Here is a 22,287-nt window from a genome sequence, read left to right as displayed (position 1 = left end):
AACAAAAACAGTTTTTATTTTCAAGGGGAATGTTACTGGCAGCTCCAAGGTACGGCAATGGGAGCCTCCTTTGCTCCTATTCATGCCGATCTTTTCATGGCTTTCTTTGAAGAATGCATGATTTATGAACCATTACATAACATATATCTTGTGGAAATTTCATTTGTCATTGATATTTAGATGATTGCTGGATGGTGTGGCAGGCGGATACTACATATCTGCAAGAATTTATGGAATATCTTAATGGTAATGTTTGGGGAATTGAATTCACGGTTACATATAATTTACAATCCATTAACTTTTTGGATGTTACTGTTACTAGGAACATTGATCATACTTTGAATACCAAGACCTTCTGCAAATATCCCCAATATAATACCTTACTACATGCTTCTAGCATGCATCCACGCCACACCATCCGCAACATACGTAAGTCTCAATTTATGCGGATGAAACGCATTAATTCCACAAATATGGAATATGAGAAAGCCAGTCTTGATTTGTTCCAGAGATTTGTTAATAGAGGTTATAAACAACCAGATATTGTTAAGGCTTGGGATTGGTCCACAAATATGAATAGAGAGATGTTACTACAATATAAAACACAGCCCAGGGATTCAACTACGTCTTCTACAAGGCTTGTGACAACTTATAGTAGAAATCATAATGCAATCAGGAGCATTATAAACAAACATTGGAACATTTTATTGGCCAATGACCAGCTGAGACAACTTTTGGGATCTCAGTGTCAGTTTAGCTATAGAAGAGGAAAAACATTAGGTTCACTGTTCAGTCATTTCAAACATAAGGAAAGCGGGGGGGTGGGCAATTTATAGACAATTAACTATGTTTGGGGATGAATTGGTGGGAACTTTTCCATGTGGTCACTGTGGGTCTTGTAAACAGATTTGCAAATTTAAACAATTCACTAGTCAGAATACAAGTAAAGTGTATGACTGCAAAATATTTGGGAACTGCAGTAGCAGATGGGTGATATATTTTGCCACTTGTCATTGTTCGGCCTTCTATGTTGGTCAAACGTCCAGACCACTTAGAACACGCATCAATGAACATAGAAGTGACATCAAGAATAAAAAAGAGCACAATTCCCTTTTTCGTCACACTTTGAAGTATCCACAGGCTCAATTTACATTCATGATTATTGACAGGATCATAGGTGATTGGAACAATCCTCAAGGATGGCACAGCATCCTAAATCATAAAGAAAAGTATTGCATTATTACATTGGGAGCTCTCTTCCCACCAGGTTTGAATGACCATTTATAAGCATTTATATTATATGCTATATATCATTCATTGTTGTTGTTACATGATTCTTTACAACAATTTATTCTTATATTTATGTATTTCAGGTTCCAGTGGATACCTTATCCGATGTCTTCTTATCAGGAACTACATGCTTATCATTAGTAACCACAATTTTTTATGGTGAACGCACATGTTTATGGTGTCTATGTACTTACTCATTATGATTTATTATGCCCATCAGGTACTGGTTAGTTCATCAGGTCAATAATACTTGGGTTACTTTTTTAGGTGTAGTAATTTCTGTATTAATTTGGTCCTAATTATGTGCATATGGTTAGTCTAGTGGATTATTACACAACTTTTTTATCTCTTCGAGATACACAAATATATATTTTTTCCTGTACACATTACCATCTACAGATTAATTATTCTAATTGTTCTTGTTTATTTTATGAATTCATGGTGCCACAACAATTCTTTTATTTGAGATCATGTTTATCATTATTTTACACTTGGTACTGAAATTTTGGGTGTGGAAACCTACCACTTTTCACAGTGGCAGGATTGAGATTTTCAATGGTTGGGCATACTTATAAATATTCATGAAGTATTGCATCTTTTTTTTTTGCTTTGTATCACTGAAGAACGCATTTTATTGCCGAAACTGGTCTGATAATTAAAGATATGTATTTTCATTAATTTTTGAGTGTTTTATTACTTTTGCTCCGTTCACATATCTGCTGGCCAACAGTGTTTTCTATGGTTCATTCTGGCCGTGCACTACCTACGTGCATAGCATAGTGTTTGTTTCCATTCGGGATGTACCTTACAAGACACCTGCAACAATTGGAGAGGCCTCCAAAGTACCTCACTAAGAGGATAACGGGCCTTAAACACATGCCCTATGCCACGAGGCTAAAAAAACTCAAACTATACTAGGTCATGTATGGACTACTCTGAGGTGACCTATGCCTAACATACAAGGCTATGGCAAACCCCGAATTGCTGGAAATGCTCCATCTAAGGAAAACCCAATCCACCAGAGTTACATGCTCAAGAGACATTAACCTGACAGCAACAATACACAGGCCATGTTGGAGGGACAGATTTGTGTCCCAGAGACTCCCCTTGCTCTGGAATAAGGTCCCCATGTATGTCAGGCAGATCCCCTCACTAGCGCTTTTCAAGAGGAAGCTTGATGAGTGGATGGGAAACAAGAAATTCACCCCGTGAATCACGTTTGTGGCCCTGCTCGACAGAGGTGCAGGTAACTAAACCTCATGGGATGCGAAAGTGGAAACATTTTGGCTAGGCTTAATTATGCCCTAGGTCCAATAGCCTAGTAACTACCTATGAACCTATAAAGCTATGAAAAGGTGGCAATTCTAGAATAAGCCTATCTATTTATTTTATTTTATTTTCTTCTATTAAAACTCTTTAGTCAGGTAAGGAGCCAATCCATAGACCCTTTTCAACCATGACCTAGGCCACAACAGTAAAGGTTGATACAATATAAATGAGCAATTTAGTGTAGCTGTTAATCAACATGTCATTGCCCAGTGGAAGGAAACCAGAGTACTTAGAGAAAACTCACAAAGCAATGAGGAAAACATGCAAACTCTAAGCAGACTGTCAAATCATAATACAACCATGAATGCTAGAGTTATGACACAGAGATTGTAACAACTAGCCACCATGCATAGTTTAGGGGCAGTAGGTTCTAATTAATACAGGCCATGTAGTTGACCTTTATCATACAGACCAAAAGATTGTTTCTAGTTGCTGTTAGGGTTGCCAGCTGTCCGTTTTTTGACCGGACTGTCCGGTTTTCAAACAAATTGTTTGGTTAACAAATATCATCAAAACTGGACTTGTGAAGTCTGGGTTTTGTGCCACCACCAACGCCGTGAGAGCCCTCCCACTTTTACAGTTGCAGCAAGTGCAGCACAGGTTGATTGCGGTGTTAGTGCCCTCTTCTCCTTTAAGTTACGGCTTACAAAAATCATCATGCGTTCGTGCTTATTACAACAACATGCACACCACTAGCTTGGAATGTAAATCTAATCACATGCAAATTTTAAGCTAGCTAAGCCTAAGCAGCCAGTTCCATGATTCATTGATAGTTTAATTATGAAGCTTGGAGTACTGTGCACTAGTCAGGATTTTAAAGGTGGATTATGTTCAAAAAGAGGACCAGAGTGTTCCAACAGAAGAGACCGGAATCTAGCGATGATTAAGAGGATGATCGCAAGACATGTCAGTCAGTCAAAGGAAGAAGATACAGTAGAGGAAAAGGAGGTGGGGCTGCTCAATATAGCCAGCTGTATCAGCGAAGAGGAATGCAGTTCCAAACCTAAGAAACAGCATGTTGCACCACGAGAAGAGAGAGGAGGAAGACCATGGTTCAGGTGCTGGCAATGAGACAGTGGCCTCTGATGAAAATGACATTTAGAAGTGGGCTTGCTGAGTTATGAGGATGAAAGCGAAGGTACTTAATTTTGTTTGTTTTTGCAGACAAAAAAATAAATGTAAGCTAAATCATGAAAGAGCACACCAGAAAAGACAGCTTTTCGTTTTGATATGCGGACAAGGGTGTATTCAGAATATTCCATTTTGTACTTACAATGTCATAGTGTCCCCCCTACTTTTTTTTGCATTTAAAATGTGCGCATTTCATCAGATCCTCTTCAGTGTGGGTGCATAATTTTCAGTAGAAGCCTTCTACAGCTAAAACAAAGGTTGTCTTTAGAGTAATATTTGTATTTCTGAAAAGGTTATGCACAAATAGTTTAGAAATATTCTTGCATCAGTACATATTTTACGAGCGATATTCAGAAATATAATGGACACAGCTGAGTACAGAGAGCATGCAAGTTGAATACAAACAGTATGCCAGGCTATCCTTGTATGCAGCAGCAGTAGTAGTACTACCATAGCTACATATATGACTAATGAAAAGCTCTCCTTTTGAAAAACTGGAGTTGGCATACTGGCATGGTGGTTCACAGTGTCATGGTTGAAAAAGACTAGCAATAAGCTTGATAATAAATAATACCTGACTTGATTGACCTGCAGTGATACAGGGTACTGGCTTAGAGGGGGCAGGCATTTTATAAGTAAAGTGCGTAAGTGAAAGTTAAGTGAGTTCCACTATATGAGCTGCTTACTTGTGGTACCCAGGTATAGATAGCCTTTGTGAATGGCTTTACTATTTCCCAAAGGATCTTCTCAATTCTGCCTTGGGTGTCGCCAACCCCTAACTAATATAATCTTCTTCTGGGTGTTTTCATCTTTTATGGGGAAGGGGATCCATGTTAGGCATGCCCTAATCATGATGCTTCAAACAGTGTGAATAGTAAATATGTTGCTTGCACAGTGTCCCGTTGTTCACTTTTCTTTGTTTAGCAAATGTGTATCAGTGGTTTGTGCTATAAAATTTGAAATAAATGTTTTAAATTAAATCCAAATATCTGTAACTGTAATCACTGTAGAAGTAAAGCAAAAGACAGTATGCACACTGAGAGTTTTGAACAGTGTGTATGGCAGCTGGGGAGAACTCGGCTGAAAGCAGGCATCCGTAACAGAAAAAGAGGGCGTTCTCATCAGATGATGTCACAGTGATGTCACAAAATGGGCAGAACATGGATGGGAGAGGGGGTGGGTATGGGTGGGGTTATGGGTGATGTGAGGTGCGTGATCTTAGTCCGGTTTTAGCCACAAAGAAAACTGGCAGCCCTAGTTGCTGTATCTGCCCATGCAAGCTCACATTGTGTAAGTTGTACAAAGATCTGCAACAAACTGCCTTATGCAAAGTGAAAGTGAAAGGATGAGTCATTCAAATAAAGTTACACAGTTCTGTTTTACCGGCACCTATTAATTCCACTCAAAAAAGACCAGAAACTTGGCTAGGGTGAGGAGAAGGGGGCAGCTACCCTAGGTGCAAGGTGCTAGGTGGTGTGATTGGTAGATGCCAATCATCTGATAGTGCAGTATTGATATTCATATCCATAGTGGCATTTCTGAGTACAGGTACAGAAATTAATTCTGTACAGGGCAGGATTCACGAAGGCTTGCACGGAGTGTAAGAGATGTGTAATACTCCATGCAAGCCTCGCGATCCAGGAACAGCCCGAAACTCCGTGTAAGAGACCAGCTAAAACGTCTCTTACACGGACTGGGCGTGGATATGCCAAATACCTCACTTGCAGCCAAAAGGTATGCAAATGAGGTATATTAGCGATCCACAAAGCAGAAACCAGCCCGTGTAAGAGATGTTTTAGCTGCAGAAATGTACTCAGTTGACAACTGAGTACATTTCTGCAAAAATCACAACGGAGCCATGTCAGCTCGAAATAAAGGGTGCATATGTGTCAGGTAGCATGCCAGTGGCCAAATATGTGGCCATTGGCAAGGTAACCCGATGCAAAAATTATAAAAATATATATATTTTTGTTCGGCCGATGTTTAAACGCAGCGCAGCCCCGCGCAAACGGGTCGCACTGTACAAAACATAAAAATTAAGGTTATAAATCCACAAATGTGGGTTTTATGCAATACATGGAATGACAATGCAGGGACCAGCAGACCAAAAACAACATAGCCACCGTGTAGTGGTTGCTAAGGGGGGAAGCTGAGTCTAAGACATGTAACTAAGCATTAGTAGGCAATCTCATGTAAATAAGGGTTAGGATACTGAATCCCACAGTCCCATAGCAAATGAGCACAGTCTGAGTAGTGTAAGAGATACATAAGGGGGAGGAATAGAGTAGGAGATAGGTGACATCACAGGGGGAATGGTAGAAAGAAATGCAGTTCATTGGAGGTCAGTGTAACATGACAGATGACAGACACAGATCAGGAAAAGAGGAGTGCCACAAGATAAGCATGGGAAAGTCAAGAAATGGAAGGTGTACACTGTTACTTACACCAAAGTTTCTTGCTGGGCGTGCATGCACACGTGTGCACGCCATGAAGCGTGAGTAGGGCAGTGTGCGCGCGTGTAAGGCAGACTGAGCATGTGGGAGCGTGTTGGTAGATGTTTAACACTGTTTGCGCTGGTGTGCGAGCGTTTTAACCAGAATAGGCAGATTCTGAACCATGTAAGCATATGTGCGTGCGTGTAAGCCACTGTGAGTGTGTTTCTGCTGGTATGCACGCTGCTCCCCCCTGAGGAAACAGAAAGGAAAAAGGAAGCAACAGAATCAGTAGGAAGCTAGCAGGAAATACTGCTGGAGCTAGCAGGTGAAAACAATTAGAAGCAGGTAATTACACAGGCAGAATAGTAGCCCAGCCCAGCACTTAAAACTCTGCAAACAGCAGTGCAGGATGTTTCTTTCAGGAGGCACTGCAAGACAGGAGTAAGCTATTAGAAGTGAAAACTGAAAAAGCTGAACTCAGAGCAGAAATGTTAGGGGCTGCCATAGCTGTCATAATGAGACATAGGCGACTTGCTGAGGGTGGTGACAATGCAGATGGTGCCAGACAACCCACAGTGAGGAGACGGAGAAGAGTGTACAGGCCCAGGGTCACCTACCACGGGTTACATGAGCTGGAGATTGTAGAGCGCTATAGAGTGGACAGAGAGCTCCTGCAGCAAATAGTTGAGCTGTGCAGGTCACGCCTCACTCACAGAACCAACAGAGGGGAACCCATCCCAGTGGAAACCAAGGTATGTGTTGGCCTAAGAATACTAGCAACAGGTACCTTCCAAAGACCAACTGGTGATATGATGGGGATATCACAGGCATCAGCCTCCAGGGTACTGCACCAGTTACTGGATGCCATGTCAGCACATGTCGGTGATCATGTATATTTCCCCAATGCCCGTGAGGTATTGGCCAGCAATATGCATCTTTTCCAGCAAATAGCGGAATACCCTGAGGTAGTGGATGCAATAGACTGCACGCACATAAGCATCAAAGCACCAGCTGGTGAGCGGGGCAGGGCCTACATTAACCGCATGGGCTTCCCCTCCATCAACTGCCAGGTCATGTGTGATGCCCAGGGCATAATAATGAATGTGTGTTCTGGCTGCCCTGTGAGCTACCATGATTCCCACATGTGGCATTTGACGCAGCTGTACCAGACATTTGCCAATGGGGACATCCCACACGGACACCTAGTGGGGGATGCAGGTTATGCGCTGGAGCCGTGGCTGATGACACCCATCAGAAACGCACACACACCTGAACAGGAACGCCATAATGAGGCACATGCACAAACACGTAATGTAATAGAGCGTGTGTTTGGGCTGCTCAAGTCATGGTTCTGGTGTCTGGACACATCTGGTGGAGCCTTGCAGTACACACCAACTACATGTACCCAAATTGTCATGGTATGTGCTATGCTACATAATATGATCTTGCGAAAACAGCTGCAGCAGGACCAGCATAGGGCTGGGCCAAACAGCCCCCCACCATTGCCAAGGCCATCACAGGCAGAGCGTGACTCGGAGGAGGAACAACCTGAGCCTGCCCCAGTAGGCAGAAGGAGGTGTGCCCAGTATGCCCTGGCCTTGGCAAAGAGGCAATGCATAGCACATACACTGGCTCAGTAGGAACCCTGGGAATGATACCCCCTCTGACTCACTCAAATAATAACAGGGATGCCTAAAATGACATGACCTGCTCACAAACATGTGCAGGGAGTGTAATATGCACATCCGACAGAGGCAGCCCTGCAGCACCACCCGAGGCATGAATGCCATGTGTTAAGTAAAGTAACACCATTTACTATATGCACACCTGAGGATCCTGACTAACATCCACCCTCACCAAGCATGAAGCCACAAAATGACGATGGGATGATCAATGGCAATAACTGGCTGAAGTAATGCAGTTAGTCAAAGGGGAGCCAATGTGTTTCAGCCTGGGAAGACATGCGGAGCATGACATGATGCATCACCTGCTAGGGGTGGCATGCACCTATCAGTCCAGGCCCCATGGATACTGGCAAAGGCTGTCAGTACCCACAGCATGCCCTGAATAGGTAAGTCTCAAAACACAAACCCACCTTCATAGGTACCACAAGGGATAGGAGCCTAGATGTAATGCTACCCAATGCCAGAAGTCTAAACAGAAAGATGTGTGCAGTGTAAACACACACAGTATGGAGAATGTTGATATCAGTCCTGTAATAGAAAACTGGGTCAAGGCTCACATCAGCACCCTAACACTACCAGGTTACACCTCATACTGTGCTGTACAGCCGCAAAACATGGAACAAGCTACAAAAGGAGGATGACTAGCAATAAATGTCAAGGATAACCACACCCCCATGTTGGTACCACAACATGAAGCAGCATGGATTAGCCATGGTCAAATACCAGTGGCTAAAACCGCCTCCCAGTATATAGCCTGCTGCAGACTACTGTCCTAATACCAGGAACTGCACCTGGCCTATGTTGGAATACATGAATATATCAAGCCCCCCAAACCACATTATATTGCTTGACTGAAAATACCCAGACATACACTGGGAGCATTATACTAGCACCAACACAGTAGGAGAAAAATTCCCACAATCCATAAACCAAAATGCCCAGGAACAACGTACCACTCCCACAAGAAGGGTAAGCATACTGGATGTGATAATCAGCAACATGTGTACTGGATGGCAAGATGAGAAGTGTATCCCTCACTGGTAAGACCAGACCATAGAGTAATCACACTGGATATATACATCCTGACCACAGTCCCTGGCCAGAAAACCACAGTGAAAAACATGTGTAAAGCATAGGTTGCACCCCTCCAAACTGATGTGGAATCCACGAAAGGCCCTGTGCAAGTGCAGCATATGGGACACACCGCAGAATATGTTATACAGGCATTCCATGAACACAGCCAGGAATGCTTGGAGTATGTAATCACAAATAACAACAAGACACAATGCCATACACGCAGGCATCTGGCATGCTGGACTCCAGCCATTACCAAACCATGCAAGAGAATGAGGAAGCTACTACATGATAGAGCAAACATAAAAAGGGAAGTAATCACTGATCAGTAGTATGGCAATAAAATATGTCCACACATACAATCCACTAAGGCCAGCCACAACAAGTAGAATCTGTGAATCCAGAGGCAATGTGACACCTGGCCCAAGTACACAGACAACCCACAACTCCCCCCAATAAATACAAATATATGTGAGAGATGCAACCATGTATCCAAACCGGAGGCTGAGCTCCCCCAACTCAGTACTATCAAAACTGGTCAGGAGGAGAAGGTAACCACATACACCACAAACCCAGTCCCACATAGACCTATCACAACTGTAAACCAAACACATAAATACAGAAAAACATTCCCGGAGGCCCTAATTACAAACACACCACACCAACAGAAGCAGATCCCAAGCAACCACAACCTCCAAACATAGCACATGCAACACATAGTACACAAAGCTGGTGTGCCAAACAGTCACAGGCCAGAAGTAGAAACAACATGCCTGATACAGTTGTAATAGGTGTCTGTATAGGCAGACACACTGCTGTCCCACTCACCAGACTGAACAAGGGAAAGGGTACAGTAAGCTGCCTGTAGGCTGCCACAGTATGCCACATAACACAAGTACGCAGGTCACCCCAAAGCAAGCAGAAATATGATGCACTCATTGTCCATGCTGGTGTGAATGACCTGAGATGTACCTTCCTGGACTACATGAAAAGAGACATGGATGAGCTCTCTGAGTATGTACCCCAGGCCAGTATGACACTGACCGTTTGCAGCATCCAACCCTCACCAAGAATGATGCCACAGTATAAACAGAGAATGATCAGCTTTAACAGGTGGCACAGTTACAGCTGTCAGTCCAAGAGGGTCTAATGTCTGTCTGCTTGAGATGTCATGCATGACAAGCCATGCTGCTGTTCCAGGGATGGCTTGCACCTGTTACCCCTGGGTGTCTGGATACTGGATAAGGCCTTTGCCACCTCCATAGAGCCGTACATAGGCAAGGCCAAAAAGACTAACCCACCACCCTAGAAAACATAAGTGGTAAGAAACATAAGGGTAATGCTGACCAATGCCAGATGTGTAAACTGCAATATGCATGCACCTGAGGCACTTCCCAGTATGGAGAACATTGATGTCTGTGCAGTGACAGAAGCCTGCTGCAAGCCTACTGATAGCACACCAGCACTACCAGGTTATACCACATATCATGCGTTATGGCCCCAACACCTGGACCAAAACATCAAAGGAGGGGGAGTATCCATATGCAGCACAAACACCCATACGGCCAGGTAACTGACAATGCATGAAGCAGCGGAGACCACCCATGTGCACCTAAGTGTAGTCAAAACTGCTGTACAGTCTGTAGCATGTGACAGACCACACTCTCACACACAAGAACCCCACCCAGACATCCTGAAGACACTTGACAGTATGAATGTCCCACCAAATACCAAACAAGGTACTCACAAATTACCACATAGGTGGTAAACCATTATGTATGCAAGGAGTAATCAGGGACCTAGGGACACAAGTCGACAGTAACCTGTCATGTGACACTCACAATGCCAATGTGGCTAGGAAGACTGTCGATATTGGACACCGTATCATGAAAGGATTCACATCTACATCAACAGAGGTCACTGTGCCCCTCTACTGTTCCCTTATCAGACCCATAATCTAGTACAATGACTCATATGGGATGTACCGTACCTGACACCTGCAGCGGTTTGGAAGACCTCAAAGGTACCCCACCAAGAGGATAAAGGGTGTCAAATATATGTCATGTGCTGCCTGGCTGTAGACACCCCAGCTGAATGCAGTCACTGACTGCCTACACAGAGGCATTGTATGTCTGTTGTACAAGGCCATGTCCAACACAGGAGTAATGGACATGCTCCACCACAGGAATCAAAGCCATTGGAGCTGTGAGAGTGACAGATGTCAGCCTCAACACATAATGAAATAGGATGTGCTGAAGGGACAGATACATAACCCAGAGGCTCACCACACCCAGAAACAGGATCCCAATCAATATTAGGCAGAGCCCCTCACTGACACCCCTCAACAGGAATATTGCCAAGTGGATGGATGATCGTACATGTACACTGGGGGTCTTCACTGTGTCACGTCCAGACAGAGGCACATTAAAGAAAATCATAAATAGCCACAATAGTCACATAGCAAGGGGCGGCGAAAGACACACACACACTCTGGCTTGGCTTACTAATGCCCTAGGGTGGATAGCCTAGTATGAACCCATGAACCTATGAAGATACAAATTGTACAGGACACTAAGGATAATCACAAGGCTTACTTAACTGATGGTAGGAACCATGTTGGGAATCCACAGATATGCTCTGAATCACACAGATATTACAAACAACATACCAAACACACACACATATTGCCAACATACAACCTGACAGGTGCAGTGCAAACCCCCCCCCCAGAATGCAAAATATCTATCCCAGCAGACTGCTGGTCCCCTGACATTGCAGATGCTGAGGTAACAGCCATCATCTGCAAAGCAAAACACACAGCAGCAAAGGTATGTCATGGTGTCCTGGGCTGAGGCCAACATGGACTCCAAGAATAATGGAATGCCAAATCACACTACTGCCCAATGTCAGCCTTACCACAGAATATGTACCCAAAGAGCAGTGTACAACAACAGTGGTCCTTCACAACAAAGGTGTTGCCTGAATGGATACTGCAAACTACCACCCCAGGATCCTGACAAGCTTGGTCTGCACAGCTATGGAAAGGATCAGTATGTACCGCAGACATAAAGCTATCGTGGACCTACTGATACCAGACCCTACACAGTGTGGCTGTTGTAACTGCAGATCCTGCCCCTAAACATGTTTGACCCATTTGAAACAGTCATTAAGGTCACTGATGAGGGCAATGTGGTCCACACAGCGTAGCTGGGCCATGCATATGCCTCCAGACAATACCCTACGAGTTCAGTATGGATATGTTCACCAGCTTAAATATATACCCCAATGTCAGTAGAGGGGTTGCAAACCAGACCAAGGACAGAACTGACATGGTCAGACATGCTACATCCATGTCAGACTACAAAGCAGATATGAGTGGCATCCCACAAGGCTTGGTCCTGGGACCCCCCCGTTCCGTATATATGCCCCATAGGTACAGGCCAACACGGATGGACTGTGACTGAACATGTATGCAGAGGAGTACAAACAGCCCACCATATCCGACCTCCAGCTGACACAAGCAACCCACAAAAGGGCCAACTAGAAACAGACAACTGGAGCCATAGCCATGCCAGCAAGCTAATTGCAGAACTGTGTATAGACAACAACCATGGATATACAGTAAGTGCCCACAAATTACCACACAGGTGTTAACCCATTACATACCTAACATGTAATGAGAGACCTGGGGACAAAAGGTGATAGATATCCTGCACTGGACAAACATGTGGCTGTAGTGTTCGCAGAAACATATCATATACCCACCCAATCATGAAGGTTGTCAGATGTAGATAAGGGGAGGTCACTGTGGCTCTGCAGTCATCCTTCATCAGCATCACAATTGACTACAATAGCCCCTGTGGGATATAACTCAGCAGACACCTCCATCAACTGTAAAGTCCACAACAGTACCCCACCAGGGGTAGCAAAGAGCATGAACAGATGCCATGTTTTGCCTGAGTAAACAAACTGCAGCTCCACACACTGCCATACTGCCCAGCCAGAGGCAAGCTGTGCCTGATGTATGAAGCCATGTCCAAGCTGGAATCAATGAACATGCTGCACTTTGTACAATCTGAATGGCAGTGAGCTATGCACATGAGAGACCTGAACCCCAGCACTGACATACATAGGACGCTGTACAGAATGATCCATAACACAGAAGGCACCCCCACTCTTGAGTAAACTCCCAGTACAGGTTAGCCAGAGAGTCACCTATCAACACCCCTCAAGAGGAATCCCGATGAGTGGATGGGAGATGGTAGGTTAACCCTGGGTATCACTGTTATGTCAGAGGTAGACGGAGGCACAATATACTAACCATCACATATGTCATGGCAAACTCCAGTTACAATGTGTGTCGAAGGACAAACCCACCCTGTGACTAGCATCAGAAATGGCCTAGGGAACATCGCTAGTGTTTGCCAATGTCCACCTATGTTGTGGAATACACCACCAATGTTGGACAAGCCTGGAGTAGGTAGTCCATATCTGAACATAATGCAACATGGTCATATGTGCACAACTGGCCCCTACACAGTCTGTTGTGCTCACTATGAAGATGTCAAGCAGTGATAGGACTAAAGCCCAGGATACTGTCCACCACAGTGAAAGTACTGAACCAGTACACTATACAGTACTGCAGTGTTAGGTCATTATGAAAGGATGTTGACAACTGTATGCAAAGTATCCCATGCAATCCCTGCAGGCACAGTATAATCCCTGTTGTGGCAGACACAAAGCAGTTGGCCAGTTAGTACACAACATGACACCCAACACACAACCATAAACATGAGATATTGTTGAAGTTCACACACACCCAAATATGTGGTGGACTTCAGAGTTCAACATATGGAAAGCTCACACTGGGCATGCTTGCACACTTTGATAAATGAGGCATATGTCAGACAACATGCCATGGAAAGGCTGAACTGGGCATGCTCACACACTTAAGCCATATCTCCGTCTAGCAGTTGGCCACACATATCTGGTATTTGTACATGTCATTCCAGGAACCAACCACAACACAGAAATCTGCCCAGTGCACACAGTAAATGACTACAGAGACATAAGTGATATAGTGGATCGCCCTCATATTCAAACATCTTCCACAGATACACAAGTTGTTCATAGGAACAGGGAATGTTATGGCAATAAAGACCTGCAAACAGTATAACAGCACAGCAAATATTGTGCATCTGACAATTGAACATATGCGTGTAGAGGTCAATACTAGCCTTGTTGCCCTAGGGAATGACAGCTTAGCCAGAGTGTGCTTGGCATCTGCATCCCCAGTACAGTAGGCTACTGTGCCACTGTAAAGTAGGTCACATAAGGCAATGTGTGAGGCTAGTGAGCTGTGCCTCTGTCAAGCAGGGGCACAGTGGAGATACCAGGGTTTGAATGTGCTAAGCCACAGCCATGTTGTTGGCGTGTGCTGGAAGAGGGTTGCTGAGGACCTCTAACAGTAAGTGGCCGTCAATAACAGACTGAGGGGTGCCCTATCTGCATTGTCTGGACAATTCCACTGTCAACACTGTGTTGTGATGATTATGTGGGAATGAAGTGACGTGCCGGTACTGTTCACAGATGTCCTCCCTCTGTGGGCTACAGCTCTGCAATGTATTAGCTCACTCTGTCTGTTGGAGGGCTCATATATGGCTGGTGTACACCTGACAGGTGTCTTGTTGTGGAGCAGTCATGGGTATATGTGGGATAGCATGATCAATGCAAACCTTATACATGCTCATAGAATGCAATTGTCAAGGATTATGCACAGTGGCCAGTATAGTCCCCCAGCATGGGTCCTTCGAAATCGTCCACCCCAGTCTTCACAAGTGTAGAGTCTGCTTGTGCTAAATACAGTTTGTTTGCAGTGAAAACCTTGCCTGGGGGTGGGGATGTGATATGGATGTCCAGGGAAAGGTGGGTATGGTCAGATATCAACAATGGTGGTCTACCTCTGGTGTGGAACAGTGAGTACCCATGTTGCAGATGGACAGGTGAAATATGTATTCCCCCATGTAGCTGTGGTGTGTGGTTCTGCCATAGCACCTAGACCCACAAATTGTAGTGGCTGTAGGGTAAAGTGGTAGAGGCCTGAGTAGTTCTCACACACAATATGCCTGTACCTGATGTTAACAACTGGAATGGTGTATGTGAACACCTGCATATCCCGGCACTGTTCCCAGGGAAGCAAAGTGTGTGTCCTGGATGTGGGAGTGGTGTTCTGGACTGGTTGTGTTGTGTGTTACAGGTCCTGTGGTCATGAAGCATGGTATAGAACATAACCTGCCAGTGCGATGTGCATATCTGACCCTGACGTAGGTGGCTGCAAATGCATATATATGCTATCCCCCACCTGACAGGTAGTACTAGATGTACATACCTCTGTAGAAATAAAGATGTCAACACCCTATAAATACTGCAGGTGCAGACCAGATGCCCAGTAATTTGGATAGCGCGCTCTGCTAATGCATCTCCCTCAAGTGTCATAATATAGGTAGGTAGGAGTTCGAACCATGCAAATGCTCAGTGTGTGTGTGTGTGTGGGTGAACGGGGTTGATGTGTGTGCAAGTCTGTGTGAGGGAGATGTCCCTTTTGGCAACTGTGAAAGCACTCTACAGGATGCCCATTCCCCTATCTCAGCACAGATGATGTCAACACCGTATAAGTACAGCAGGAGAATAAAAACCTCCCAGTAATTTGAATAGCACGCTCTGCTAATGCGTCTGTCATGAGTGTCATAACATAGTTAGATAGGGGTTGGAATTCTGCATCTGCCCAGTGTGTGTGGAGGGGGGTTAGTGTGTGTGCATGTCTGTGTGAGGGAGATGTCCCTTTTGGCAACTGTGAAAGCACTCTACAGGATGCACATTCCCCTATCTAAGCATGGATGATGTCAGCACCCTATAAGTACAGCAGGAGAAGGGAAACTTCCCAGTAATTCGAATAGCGCACTCCGCTAATGTGTCTGTCACATGTGTCATAACATAATTAAGTAGGGATTGGAATCCTGCATCTGCCCAGTGTGTGTGGAGAAGGGTTAGTGTGTATGCAAGTCTGTGTGAGGGAGATGTCCCTTTTGGCAACTGTGAAAGCACTCTACAGGATGCACATTCCCCTATCTAAGCACGCATGATGTCAGCACCCTATAAGTACAGCAGGAGAAGGGAAACTTCCCAGTAATTCGAATAGCGCACTCTGCTAATGCGTCTCTCTCAAGTGTCATAACATAGTTAGGTAGGAGTTTGAAACCTGCAAGTGTGTGTGTGTTTAGATGTGGGGAGTTTGTGTGTGTGGAATTCTGTATGAAAGACATGTGATTTTTTGCAATCAGGAGATCACACTACATGATGCACATTACCCTTTCCATACACTGATGATATCAGCACCCTATACATACAGCTGGTGAAAGGACACCTCCCAGTAATCCAAATAGTGCACTCTGCTAAAGCGTCTTTCCCAAGTGTCATAACATAGTTAAGTAGGAGTTTGAAACCTGCAAATGGCAAGTGTGTGTGTGTTTGGATGTGGGGAGTTTGTGTGTGTGCAAGTCTGTATGAAAGACATGTGCTTTTTTGCAATCAGGAGATCACACTACATGATGCTCATTACCCTTTCCAAACACTGATGATGTCAGCACCCTATACATACAGCTGGAGAAGGGACACCTCCCAGTAATCCGAATAGCGCACTCTGCTAAAGCATCTTTCTCAAGTGTCATAACATACTTAGGTAGTGGTTTGAAACCTGCAAGTGTGTGTGTGTTTAGATGTGGGTAGTTTGTGTGTGTGCAATTCTGTATGATAAACATTATTTTTGGCAATCAGGAGATCACACTACATGATGCACATTACCCTTTCCAAACACTGATGATGTCAGCACCCTATAAGTACAGCCGGAGATGAGGAACCTCCTAATAATCCGAATAGTGCGCTTCACTAATGCGTCTCTCTCACGTATCATGACATGGTTAGGTAGGGGTATGAATCCTGCAAATGGCAAGTGTGTGTGTGGGGGTAGTAGGGTGTGTGTAATTGCAAGTGTGAGAGAACAGATCCTTTTGGCAAATACTACAATACACCAGATGCTGCATATTCCCCCAGTAAACACAGGGGATGTCACCATACTATCAGCACAGCCAAACAGGGCTAGTTGGCCAGTAATGCCAATAGTGTGCTCCACTACTGGGTCTGTTACCATTGTCAGAGTACAGATAGGTATGTTATGGAAACCCACAACTGCCACGTGTGGTTGTGTCACACATTATGACCTTGTGTGGGTCTTTGTGCATAACAATGCATGTCATTGCCTAAACCAGCAATGGCAATGCACACATGATGTATGTGTGTGACACATACACATACATACCTGTGACCTGCAGTAGTTCCATGTGTGACACGTGCCTCGAGTGGATAAATGGTATTTGCAATGCATAACAATATGACTGTGTCTTACTGTGCAGGGGCCGCACATGGTATGTGTCTATACAGTGTGGGTGTATATGGTAAAATACCTACAGCAGGGGATACACATCTGGTCTGGACCATATAGTCTACATGTAGTTGATGTACAGGTGCTGCATGTTCCCACCTGTTGTGGGAGAGGTAACATGTTATTTCACTGCAATTCAGTGACCACATGCTGGGAACCTTCCAACTAGTGTGTTGTAGCTACAGTAATGCTCACGCACAATGTTTGGCTGGATGCAGTCCAGCCATATATAGGCAATTCTTGAGACTGTCATATTGCCAGTGTTGTTATGGAGGATAGGTGGGTTTCCTGTGTATGGGAGGGTTGTGTGTGCCAGGCTATGAACCAGAAGGCAGTCCGACACACTGTTAGCTGCACATGAATAGGCCCTGATGCTTTGTGCTGTGCCAACAACCTGGAGGTGTGTGTATCTGTGGTGCCTTGGGATACCACCCCCCTGTCCATGTGTGTTACATGTGTAGGGGACGACAGGCATGGTATGAGGTATAATCTGGCAGTGATGGGTTGCACCTGTGAGCCGTGAATCAGGACTCTGGTACTGCACAGACATTGCAGTTCACCATGCTGAGGACAGTGTCCAGTGCATGCATCTTGTGGTGTACACTGCTGGTGTTGTGTAGCATCACTGTTAATGTCCTATCCTGTGTGATACCCATGGAGGTGGCTATGTAATCCGTGTCCTGCAGCATAAGGCACTATGTGTGTATCAAGGGGCTTCGCCAATATACATTGGCCCATGGATGTCACGTGCAAGCTGCCCATCACAAATCATTGTGGCTTCCCTAGCATGTAAGCACATGTTGACAGCCAGTGGATACCCTATGAATGACATTGGAGATTGAGCAGAATGTAGACATAGAACACCCATCCTACATATAGCGGTAGCATACCTGGTGAGGGTATGATGGCAACCAAGATCAGGCTCATACTGGCCCATGCCACATGCTGAGAGACCCCTTCTATGTTCCCTATCATGTAGTCCAGGGAGGTATGTCTCAGTTCATCCATAGTGGCATGGTCAATGACTGAGTCATATGTGTCCATGCCTCTGACTGACCTGTATGCATGTGTTTTGTGGTGGACCATAGTGCCCCACAGGCATATCACTGTGACCTTCACCATGTACAGCCTGTTGAGCGGGACCCCACTGCAGCGGCCAAGAGAGGTACCTGGCACATCTGTAGCAGGTGTGTTGTGTCGCCCTACAGGTTGTGAGAGTGTGGCACATGGGATGTGTGTGCCTTGTGTGACATGTGCTCTGTTCCGACGTAACGTATGCCTGTGTGCCAGCTACGGAGGTGTGTGATGCTCAGGCAGGATGCTATTCTGAGTCTCCAAGTATGCCCCAGTGTGTTCAGATTGCTGTCAGTGCGGGTCTATGTCTGACTGGTATTGTAGTCACTGTAGTATGTCATGCCACCTGACAGGGTATGGCATTACTGGGTTCAGAGTGCTCAGTCCCCAGATTGGCTATGTGGTGGCATCCCACACATGTGTTGTACGTTCCTGGCCAGGGGCGAGGGTTGACTGCATACATGTGGCAGCTGTGACATTGCCACATGACTCACATAAACCACAACTGGACCATAGAGGTGATTCACAGGTTACCTTTGCACATGCTATCATAGTAGTGTGATTGCCATGGTGATTACCAACACATAGGGCCAATGGGGAACAACATACTGAAGGTGTGTATGTGTGGGTGTACTGCTACTGATTTCATAGCACTGGCATATATGACTGCACACGTGGGTAAATACCAGGTAAGACATGTGCAATGTGTCACAGGCAACGTACATGTGAACAGGACAGACAGTGACGTTCTGTCATGTGTAAACTTGACATACATATTGTACGCTATGCAGATGTCACTAGGAGTCCACAGAAGCACTGTAACTCTGCATTGCAGATGGAAGCAGTGTTCCAGGGAACCCCAAGCGAACATGCATGCAAACAAAGCTACAATAAGCAGGGCTGGAAGTAGTCCATTGTACAACAAAGAAGGGGTAACACTAACAGTGGGTAACAGTGCAAATATGTAGGCACTATCAACATGTACCCAGGAATGCACAGCTCAGATGTCCATGGTAGAACTGATATTATGTCATAGTTAATTGTGATTTGGATTACATTGGTACTGCACACATATCAATATGCGCAAACATCCACATTGCATAGTCATTGTGGGCAACTTGCCACCATTACTGTACATGTCCATCATTGCGTATCACTACTTGCGTTAGCTTCCCCCCTGTGCTACCCATGTATGTGGCTATCTGTTGACATCCTTACCACCGGTATGCAATAATGTGCAGCTGTTACACTTTGGTACGTACTATGGGTGTAGATAACAATACAGGACAGTCATACGGTTACTGCATCAGGCATGCTGGGATATACACACAGTCATATCAGCACACTGTACTGTTACCAACATGATGCTACTAATACACTTTTATGTAGTCACCCTGTGCATCAGCAACGTGTTTACCTGTTCCTGCACTGATGTTGGAGATTGCAGGAGGTGGCACAGTTTCATCATATGCACAGGGTGTGAATTAGGTATGCCTGAGTCTGCCACTGATACCACCAATTGACATGTGTGTGTATGTGTGTTGGTGAGGGACAGCAGTACAGGGTGGGGCACTGTTGGTGCAGTGTGTGCATGTATGTGGTAGCCCTAGGTGTTAACATTTCGCATGTGTGTATGCACGCACACAGTTCCACCTCATGGCTGCCATATACAGGAGTTTGTGGACAGCCACAGACTGCACCTGGCAGGTCATACAGATCAGTGTCTGTGGGCATGGACATGGTACCTGTGCCTGGCAGGGGTGCTACGGACCGTATCCGGTACTAAGCCAGACTGGGTACTGTCATCAGAAGTGGGAGTGTGTTGACTGGACCCTGTTGGGACTGTTCAGAGCCATGTGCACGTGGTCTCCTGGGGCGTTCCGATGACAGCACAGACCCAGCATTGCTGGGGCTGCTGCTGGCACTATGGGGGTGTCCGCAGGCCTGTTGTTGTCCACGCCGACTGCCAGCTGCTGCTGTTGCTGGCATACGGCCACGTTGACGCCGCAACCACCCACCATTGCCCTGGCTCATGGGCATGTGGTTGTGGAACTGCTGTAATATGTCCCCACAATGTCTGTCTATGACATCGGTGAAATTACGGATAACATCCGCGATGTCACGCATACTGTCAGTCATGGCTGTGCGACATGCTCTCAGCTCCCTCAGACCCTGTCTGGTGTACCTTTCCATACGCAACTGTGCCTGCATGACAGCCCAAAACATAGCTGAGGTTGACAGACCTCTTTGGGCATGTCTGCCAGAGGCAGTACGCCCACGGATGCTCCCACGAGAACCCATGGGCAACTGTCTGTGTGGTACCATCGCAGGACCCTGCCCATGGCTGCTGTGTGGGGAAGCATGTGCCACAGATACCACATTACCCTGGTCAATGCCCACTGTATCCTTTCCATCACCTAGGGACAATGGTGACATAGGATGTACTGGCAGGATGACTGTGTGCAATGATGGGGTTGACAGCTGTGTACTGTCAATTGGCTGACCAATGGTGGACCCTGACACACCTTCCTGTGCCATTACACAGATATCATCATTATCAGTACCTGTGGCACCAGATTCAGGTTCCCTGCTGCAGGACACCAGAGCAGCACCAGAACCTGTGGGAGGAAGACAGGAAACACAGTTTACAGTGTCCACACAATGTTACCAGTGATGCAATTATGCACACATGCACACGTGGACACATGCACACATGCACACATGGACATAGGCACACATGCACACATGCATGCGTGCACACATGCACACATGCACACTTGCACACATGCACACCTGCACATGTGGACACAGGCACACATGCACACATGCACACATGCACACGTGGTCACAGGCACACATGCAGACATGCACACGTGGACATGTGGACACATGCACACATGCACACATGCACACATGGACACATGCACACATGCACACATGCACACATGCACACGTGGACACAGGCACACATGCACACATGCACATGTGGACACAGGCACACATGCACACATGCACACGTGGACACAGGCACACATGCACACATGCACACCCCGCAGTATACACACAGAGCACTACTGAGTTACACTAGTATTACTAGCACTATCAGGACTATTATAGATATTGTTAAAACACACTCACCAGCATGGATGGGCTGCCTTGCTGTAACACCAGAGGGACCTGCAGAAATGAGGAGATTTATTTCAGTGGGCACAACTGTGCCATTGATACTGCATATGATACAGTGCAGTAGTACACCAGTTGCCTTTCACATGTCGGCTGCTGATATTGCCAATATCACAGCTGCACAATTACATACTATGTTGACAGCTACATACCACGGACACACCTTACACATGCATAAACTAACAGTGTACAGAACAGTCAAGTGTACATATGGCATATTACCTGCACGCTCCATGTCGTGCTGCTGTGTGGATCCAGTCTCCATCATGATGCAGGTGTATTGCTGTTGCTGTTCTGGGGCTGGAGCCACAACACTTAGGAGTAGCCCCTCCAGTCTGGTGAGGGGGGGATGTGTGGCCACCCCACCTCCTGTGGCAACCTGTTGCCTGTGGATATCCGATGCACGCTGACGGACATTTCTGATTAAATCACTGCAGTGATGTCGTACCTGCTCATATGTCCTATTATGCGTGCCAATGTCATTTACCCTACGGACAAGGTCTTGCCACAGTGCAGCCCTGTCCTGCTGATTCTGGCTTGTGCGAGAAAACAGTATGTCATAATCCCGCACCAGGCTCTGGTGTATCTC

Source organism: Protopterus annectens, chromosome 2.part2 (assembly GCF_019279795.1).
Source record: "Protopterus annectens isolate FY-2018-M chromosome 2.part2, PAN1.0, whole genome shotgun sequence".
Lineage (NCBI taxonomy): Eukaryota > Metazoa > Chordata > Ceratodontiformes > Protopteridae > Protopterus > Protopterus annectens.
The sequence above is the reverse complement of the archived record's forward strand: the minus strand, read 5'-3'. Positions refer to the sequence as shown.